We start from the raw sequence: 9,489 nt of genomic DNA, 5'->3' as shown, positions 1-9,489 counted from the left end.
AACAAATAAGAATAACGTCATACCGCAATACCACTGCACACTGCTGCCACTATTCATGACGGCAGTTAATATTCTGCAGGCATTAGCCAAAGGCATCCCTTTAATCGGATTAACACGGGAAACCGCGTCAGTCATCACGCCGAATCATTCGTTTCCAATCATCCACTCTACTGTAGCGTCGCCTTTACATCATGTCAAAAGTGGTTTTGTGTTGACTACAGAAATGTGTTGCTCATGAGGAAACCCTCGACCACTGTAGTCGTTCTTTTTATCCCCATACGAAGTCATTGCATCATCTAGACTGCTGATAGTAATTTGGAACTCACGAATCATTCGTTTTGTTAATTTAATACAATTTTCTTGCAGCCAGAATCTGCAATGTTCGTAAGGTCTTTGTCGGTCAGTATATGAGCTGAGCTATGCCTGGTCTTAGTTCAGATATGTTACTTTGCATTTCTGTTCCACCTGTTGTCGACTTGTAGACACGTAGATGGGTTGAAGTGCCGCTGATCGATTTGTTGCTCAGGTGACATTCACTGGCTAATCCACATATGAAGCACCATGCAAGTGCCCTCGTGACCGACCTATTCTGGCGTATTGGCAACAAGCCTAGTCTTAAATCGCAGGTCGGCCTCTAGTGCCATCTTGTGTGCCGGTTGGAGAAAAAAATCTGGTTAAAATAAAAACAACCCATTTGGTAAAATTCGGTTTCGTGGGTTTTTTTCGTATTCACAGATAAAAAGTGCAGAATAAATAGTTGTGATTAATTTACTCCAAACACTAGCCTGTTATGACTTCCTTGCAGCGCTGTGCGGCTCCTTAAAAGATACAAGAGCAAGGAACAGATATTGTTCATGAGCAGACAATGCAGACATTAATTTATGCTACATCTAATATGATACATAGCTTTGTTGCTGTAGTTGCTAATAGTAGCTTTTGAGTGTTAAAATATACACAGGTGCCGCAGATTTATAAATCAAAACCCTTCGCTGTAATGTCTATTCAGAAATGTCGAGCACAGGCCACATGGAAGTCTGTAAATGTTATTCATGTGGCAAACAAACGAAAGAGGGATCTGTGAATGAATGTTCGAACTTAACTGCGCCCGCCGCTGGAGATCGGGGGAGGGATGCTTCCATCTCACTGGCAGCGGCGTAATCGTTTGTGGCAGTGCCATCGTCCCGTGGTGGTGGCTGTAGGAAACGTAGCAGCACGACTGACAACTACTTTATTGGTGTGTATTTTCTCACTCTGGCAGCACTGCATCCACAGTAGAATCTTCTCGGTCTAAAGGCTTGTTTGGTCAATAGTAAGAAACAATTTAGGAAAGAGAATACCGAGAAATTAGTGCTAATCTCCAAAGTTCAGCATGCTTCCGAAAAGTAGTAAATTGTATTTTACGGTGGTTAAGATGCATATCAAGTTCATTTTTTAATGGAGGTGTAAATGTTATTTTGTTGTGTTTCTCACATAGCAACAACAGCTAGAACACAATCTACATCTACATCTACATTTATACTCCGCAAGTCACCCAACGGTGTGTGGCGGATAATGATATAAATTTTTGTGACACAAAAGAGTTGCCTTCAATGAATTTGTTGGCTCTTTTTAATATGTGTAAGATGTGCAGTCCTAAAGGATCCATTGCACACCGACCAGCGCAGCACTGCATCAGCGCTAATGGAAAATGCGGGCAGTGCCATACCTCCACGAAGACAGTGTTCAGCGCCCCATATCAAGGCTGATTTAAACAGCTGTCCATTGCTGGTAGGCCCCAGTTCGGTCGCAGTCCTTGAGAGTATCAGTATGGAGTAACAGGAAGACGTCACTTTGCCTGCATTCTGCGAGTAGAAATAGATAAAATAAGTACTTACACATTTGAGGCACAACAAGTTAAGTGATGGTTCTCTTCTTTTAAGAAATGAAGACTTACGTTAATCTTCAAGTGTTTTATACAGATTTTTTGTATTCCTGCCGTTGACCCTTGCACCTACTCTTCTTCCTTGTTAGTTTCAGTGCTGACTCCCACAGTAGCTGGCACAACATGTGTTAATTAATTTCATATTACATATAGCTACGTTTTCTTGGATTTCCAACTTTTTTAAATGGGTTAAAACGCTTGGGTTTTGGGCCGTGTTACATTACCAAACCACTATATGGGTCACGTGCACATTACTTAGAGTTGCCCAGATACTGCACTTACAGTGAAGTTATTTCATGATGTAAAAAGCTAGTCGTACACTTTTCATTCATTTGCTAACACCAGTCACTAAGGTTGCCATAACGTCATCAACAGACGACTGGGCATTACGATGATTTTTACTTTCTATTTTGTGTACAGAAGCTTCCCATCTCTACATCTCAAAACCGAGTCAACATCCCTCACTAATGAGTGAGGTGGATACCTACAAACTGGATAGGTGTTAGTGTTACCTATGAACCTTGGACCTCCCCAAGCCAGGGAGGCGTGTGTGCCTCAGCGATATAGGTAGCTATACCATAAATGCAACCACAATGGAGGGATACCAGTAGAGAGGCTAGACTAATCTTTGGTTCATTAAGAGGGGCAGTAGTCTTTTCAGTAGCTGCAGGGGCAACTGAATTACTGAAAGCTTTGGCCCGCTAACAATAGCCGGTATGGCGTTGATGAGCTGGAACTGCGAACAGCTGAAAGCTAGGGAAATTAATGCAACGATTTTTCCAAATATCACCCAGTTCCACTATAGCTTAATAATCATGGCATCCAATGGGTAATATGTTCTGGACGTAAAACAGCCCTCATTCCGACCTTCAGTCAGGATAACTAGAAAAATGCAAAACTGGCTTCCTACGGGTTTGAGTGTGGAATATTGTAACTTTTAATCACCTATTTGGGTTAAAGGATTTAAAAAGGAGAATGAATTGATGGAATTTATATGTAGTGGGCATTAATGAGCTGTGGCAAGAAGAAGTGGGCTTCTTGTCAGGTGGTAACATGACTGCAACACAAAATGAGGCACCAGTAATCAAATGTAGGTCTATTTGAATGAGGAAGTGAGAATGTGGTTAAGCCATTACGAACAGCCCAGTAAACACGTCATTGCTGCCAAGATAGACATAAATTCATCACCCAAGTTAAAGTGAAAACTAAGTCCTCGTACAATGAAGATATTTAAACAGTTTTGTGATGATGTAAAGGAAATTACTCAGATATCTAAATGAGATGAAATTTAAATGTGATGGCTGTAAGAAATTCTATGACAAGATGCGACAAAATAATAGAAGAACATGGACTATGGGAAAGGAATGGAAGGGCAAGAGGCCTGGTAGAATTCAACGCAGAGAAAAATTTACTCACCGCGCAATACAACGTTTGTAAAATATGAAGGGACCTAGTAATTCCGGAAGGTTTCGGATTGATTATATAAGAGACAGATTTCGTAAACAAATTTCCAACTGTAAGATATTTTGAGAAGCTGTTGTGGATCCTGTTGGTTCTGAACTGCAGATTACAACTAAAGAAAACGCAAGAAGCTGGGAGTTCACGGAGATAAGAACTGAACAAACTGATAGAATCGGAGACATTTTGAGAGCTACACAGAGGGCATAAGGCAACGCTAGACGAAAACAGGATCAGAATATAGAATAGAAGGTGAATGGGTAACTTTGGGAGATGAAATGGTTGTGGTAACAGACGGTCACATAAGTATAATAAAAGATCTTGTAGAAATCTTTTGATAGCACAAGAAGTATTGAAATTAACTGAGGGAAAGAGAAACAATAAAATTCCAGCAATTGAATCAGGCGAAAGTAAATATAGGTGTCTAAAAATTATATCGACAGACAATGTAAAATGGCAAGAGGTCAAATGATGAAGGAAATGTTTATGAGGACTATATCAGGGAGACAGATTTGAGTAGCATTATAAAAAAAAAACGAGAGCAAGTAGGTGAAGATGAGCGGGAGATATGATGACACGAGAAAAAATTATGAAGTAGCTAAGAAACCTAAGCATAAATAAGGAAGGAATCTGGACGACATTCCATTACCAATACAGAGACTCTTCAGAGAGCCAGTCATAACAGAACTATTCCACCTGATGTGCAAGAGGCACAAGATATACTCCCAGGTTTCAAGAATAAATCAATAATTACAATTCGAAAACAGATTGATGGTTTTGAGTAGTATATAACAGTCATTTTAATAAATCATGGTTGAAAAATAGTGACACGAATCAATTACAGAAGAATGGAAAACTTGTAGAAGACTACCTGTGATAAGATTTGTTTGGGTTCCACTGAACTGTATTACAGGAACACACGAGGCAGCATTGACATACGTCTTATATTAGAAGATAGATTGAAGAAATGCAAAGTACCTTTTATAACATTTGTAGATTCAGAGGAAACTTTGGACGAAACTCCGAAAGTAGCAGGGATAAGATACAGAGACGGGTGGGTTGTTCACAACTAGTATTGTAACTACATTGCAGTTGAAATAGGAAAATGACGTGGAAAGGATCACGATGTTATTGTCTGCACATTGAACAATCAATAAAGGAATCAAAATAAAAAATTGTAGAAGGTACTCAAGATGAAACCAAAATTACGATGATTGCCAGTGGCTTCCTAAATTCCGCCAGTGGCAGGAAATAAATTAGAAGAATAATGTATCTGAATGGTTATTGTCTTGGAAATACGTTAGAGATTGAACATAAAGTATAGTAAGACAAGGATAATGAAATGTAGTTCAGTTGAATCAGGCGATGCTGTGAGAATACATTTGGGGAATGAGACACTAAAAGTGATAGAATTGCGATTTGGGCGTTAAACTGATTAACGAAATACAGAGAATATAAAACAGCTTTTGGCCATAGGAAGGGAAATACTCCTGGAAAAGAACCATTCGCTAATATAGAATGTAAGCTTAAGAGTTAGAAAGTATTTCCAGAAGGTATTTGTCTGGAGTTTAGTATTGTATGGAATTGAAACGTCGACAAAAGGTGATTACAAGCTTCTGAAATCTAATCTTATGTAAGAATGATGAAGATAAGATTGGTAGATTATTAAGTAATGAGGAATTACTTAATTGAATTGAGGTAAAAAGGAATTTATGGCACAGCCTGAATAAAAGAAAGTTCTTGGGAAACATCCTGAGGCATAGGGAAATCGTCAGTTTGGTAACGGTTGGAATATTTGGACGGGGGAAGTATGTACTGGGTAAAAATTTATGGGCTTGAATACAATAGACACTCTCAGATAGCTGTAGACTGCGGTAGTTATGTAGGGACGAAGAGTGTTGCACAGGATAAGGTGACGCCGCAAGTTGCATACACCAGTATTCGGACTGTAAATCACAGCACAAGCAACTAAACTCGTAGCCTTTGTTTCCTACGTAACCTTTCATTCAACAGAATGTACTGCTTAGTAGGTACCTTTTAAACAGCCTTTCAGGTAAGTTGCCTTTATTTATCTCTTTCGACCCAAACATTGAGCTGCACAATTTCAGTCTTTGGGATAAAATGCTGTTTCGAGTCACATGTTTATTCTTCTTTGTCGAAAGTAAATTCAATGTAGATCTTTTTGCACAGTTTCGGAAAGAGCTATATGTGCACTAAATATCTAGGTTACTTTTGATGTGACTAACTAATTGATCAACAAAATCACACGATGTTGTTTAAAACCCCAATCTTTGTAGATGTGTATGTTAACTTGTGACCACTCTGTAAGCAGGCTTCCCTGGAATGGTTGGCGTCCTTCTTCAGACGACTGCAGGTTCTGGTTTATCAATATTTCCGTAAGGCTCTCTTCTGAATCAAACAAATCTGTCGTGCTGCCTGTCCATGAGTACCCTCGACATCACCTGTTGCTCTCACACATCCGAGTAATTGAACCATATTGTGGGATGGGTCACGAAAAAAAACTTGTCCCTTTGTGGACAGATAAAATTTTTGTCAGGTTCTTAACAATGGACAAACTTATCCAATGGAACCTTGTTATCATTACACTTAATATTCCCGCTAATTGCTACATTTAGGGCCTAAGTATTTGTAGCATCTGACTGATTGCTTATTGATATTGTAATCATAGGGATCTACGTTTCTGTACTTCTTTTGTGAACACTGAAAGCAACTTATCATTCAATGCTTAACACTGAAATTTTCTAAAGACCTACCTGAACATTTGTGCAGCCTTTTTCGGATAATACTTTATGACAGATAACCGCATCGTTACAACAAACCTGAGGCTACTAATGACATTTTGAGGCAAGGATTCTGGTCAGGCAAACAGTTTTAACCCTCCAAGAAGTTTCAAATCGGAGTACACTATATACTACCCCACCGACTACGCCTTTAGGAATTTAACCTGTATCGATATGCTGGGGCCCAATGAAGACATTGAAGTATCCTATGTTGCGATAGGGCTTTTTATTTACACTAAGTTATGGGCCTACAGCCTTCAAAAGGGTGATGAAATAGTGACACTGTAACTTAATTTTGTGAGCAAGTGAGATATTTACTTAATGAAAATCAACGTTACCATAGTTCAACTGTTTGTTATAAATAAAACAAGAGCAGTAGTTACACTAAAGTATAACACGAACTTTTTAACAAGATCATATTTACTGACAAATTGTGACAAGAACATGAAACGCTTACAAGGAACTACGGTTGGTGGAGATTCAATACAACGAACAGATTTGTAGGGTACTACATTATTAGCACAATGAGCCTTTTGCGCGATCTGACAACAATGGTTGCCGAAATTTCAATTAGTAAAAATTATGCATGCCAGAGGAGCGCTTTCCACCTATTGATGAACACTCTAATGTTTACTGAGTTCATTGTCACCTATACACGCCGAAGCTTACCATTTTTTTAACAGCGTCGTTGTGTTGTCCGCGTGTGCTGCTGTCGACGATCTTTGCTTAAGACAATGGTTGTGAATCTGGAAAAGCTGCCTAACTGAAACTGTATATCATGCTCCAGCTGTGGCTGCAAAGTAAAATAACTACTTTTCACACAGCATCCTGCGAGTAGAATTTGAAGTGTTTCTGTAACTAGGGGCGGATGAAGCGCCACCTTGAGTCCCGCTGTCTTTCCTCGTAACTTTCGCCCTAGTCTCTCACGTGCAGTTACCCAATCACAAGACTCAGTTCTCCTGTAGCGTAGTGTCACTTCTCAATAATCTTCCAAAACTAATACTTCACGTCAAGCTGACAAATGAAATTCCAGTATTTTCGCAGCCAGAGGCCTACAGATAAAGAATGGAATATGTAGCCGCGCGGTTTGAGGCGTCCTGTCACGGTCTGCGCGGCTCCCCCCGTTGGAGGTTCGAGCCCTCTCACGGGCTTGGGTGTGTGTGTTGTACATAGTGTAAGTTAGTTTAAGTTAGTATTAGTACTGTGTAAGCTTAGGAACCGATGACCTAAGCGGTTTGGTCCTATAAGATCTTACCACAAATACAAAAAAAATTATTTAAATGTTTTAAATGTGTTTTTGCTATGTTTTTTCTTTGTCCAAAGGAGAGCGTTAACATGTTGTGTCCTATGACCCTCCAATGATTCCTATCTGCATTACATATATGATGGCCCATCTACAGGCATTTTCGGAACGAGAAAGTTGCAGTCTCACACTTATGGAATTCTGCCGTGTTCTGCCGAGAGCCTAGAGTCATAATTATCTGTAGCTTGCACTGAGCCTCCGTGGTATTCACCGGTCTATAGCTCTGCTACCGGCAGACCGTCGCCGTCTTCCCTGCATTCTCCATCCAACGCTCACCGTTGCCCGCCTTCCACGACCTTTGCTGTACTTCACAACGCCCTCAACGCAGAAAAGCGCTTCAGGAAAGTGGAAGCAAACGACAGCGTTATCTGTCCGTCAGCGCTGTGTCGGCGCGCGACAGGCGTCCACTCACCCTGTCTACTTCACGCACAACGGCGTTCCCCGAACGCTGTCCTACCTCAAGAGATAAACCGCCTATAAGCACTTCATGTATTTGCCATTACTATCGGATAATTATCAATAAAGAAAGGAACACACTGTTTTAAAATCCAATTGACTCGATCTCCACATCACTCCACGTAATTTGCGCCTCAAATATCGAAAATGTGAAAATCGGCGAAACCGTTTCGCCATGTTTCAACTACGTTCCAAAACGTAAATTAATTCTAGACAAAATCGGTTAAACGTGCTATTACCTATCTTTGTTAGGACAGTCTTAAGTGCTAAAGATATTAGATTCTACTGCATTACCGATCACTATTTGTAGGAGTCAAATATCAAAATATACGCACGTTGAGCCTTTTATTGTTACACGTCTTTCTAAATTGTTAACGTTTCTACCACTACCAGTACGTTCGAAAAGGCCGTGTATCAAATCAAGATTTTCCGGGTCTCATACCTCGGGTTCTGCTGGTTTAGAAAGAGTCAAGTGTTTTGGATAGTTGGGTTTTTTGGGGGAGAAGACCAGACAGCGAGGTCATCGGTCTCATGTTTTGGATAGTCCTCGATATAGGGAGCACCATTTGTATACCCAATAGAACGTTCAACTTACTGAAAATATCGTATAGTAGTGGGTCAATTTTTGGAAGTTACACACTACCTCCAGATCAGGCAAATGGAGAAAACCGGCTGTGTCTTTCTACATTACACGTGGCCCCCTGTGCGCTTCATGGGTCATATGGAGGCTGCCATGAAACGAGCCGAGCGAAGCGTTTTTAGCCATTTTCTCGCCGTCATCGGCGGATATTGCTCAAATTTTGGCGGTATATTCTCTAAGCGTTCAACTAGAGGTACTATATTTCTGTTCTCAGTAATATTTATCGACTATCTAGAGCCCCACAAAATACACTAATTTTAGTTTACACACTTGAGATGCGGTTTCCAAAGCAGCTACGCTTAGAAAGTGGCTGAAACTCGTACGACGAATTCCTGCTACACCGATCTCGAGCAAACCATTAAATCCTTCATTAACACAACGTTAGTGCGCAATTGCGCCAGTAATCTATATGGATCAACGACTTATTACGACTACGAGAGACAGATTGCCTCTGACTCTTGATCTAAAACCTTTGTAGATATAATGTAGAACATTATACTGATTGGTACAGCGGAGAGTAGGATCACAGCGGAACTGTAATCAGCGGCGTTAAGCTGCCCTTTTGAATACGGAATGAAATTTGATTAATTATGATAACAGTTCACCTCATACAAGAGGATGATGTACCCTCAAACGTAGCTGTGAATATATTTTATGGAAAAGTACAATTTCGTGATGTAAAAGGGAAGCTTAATTCTTTGGTTATTGTAACTGTTCCCTTGTCTGTGTCGCGGAACATTATTTGGTGTGCAGTAACTTGTAGGGAACTTTGTGTCCTGGATAATCAGTACAGCATGCAACACGATCGTTTTTGCTCTATTTTGAGAGATTAATTTTCTGACTCTTATCGAAATTAATATACAACTTGGTCACTGATTCCCACGCTGCAGAGTGAGCATGTCATAGAGCC

This window comes from Schistocerca gregaria, chromosome 5, assembly GCF_023897955.1.
Source record: "Schistocerca gregaria isolate iqSchGreg1 chromosome 5, iqSchGreg1.2, whole genome shotgun sequence".
In the NCBI taxonomy this organism is placed as follows: domain Eukaryota; kingdom Metazoa; phylum Arthropoda; class Insecta; order Orthoptera; family Acrididae; genus Schistocerca; species Schistocerca gregaria.
This window is presented reverse-complemented; position numbering follows the sequence as displayed.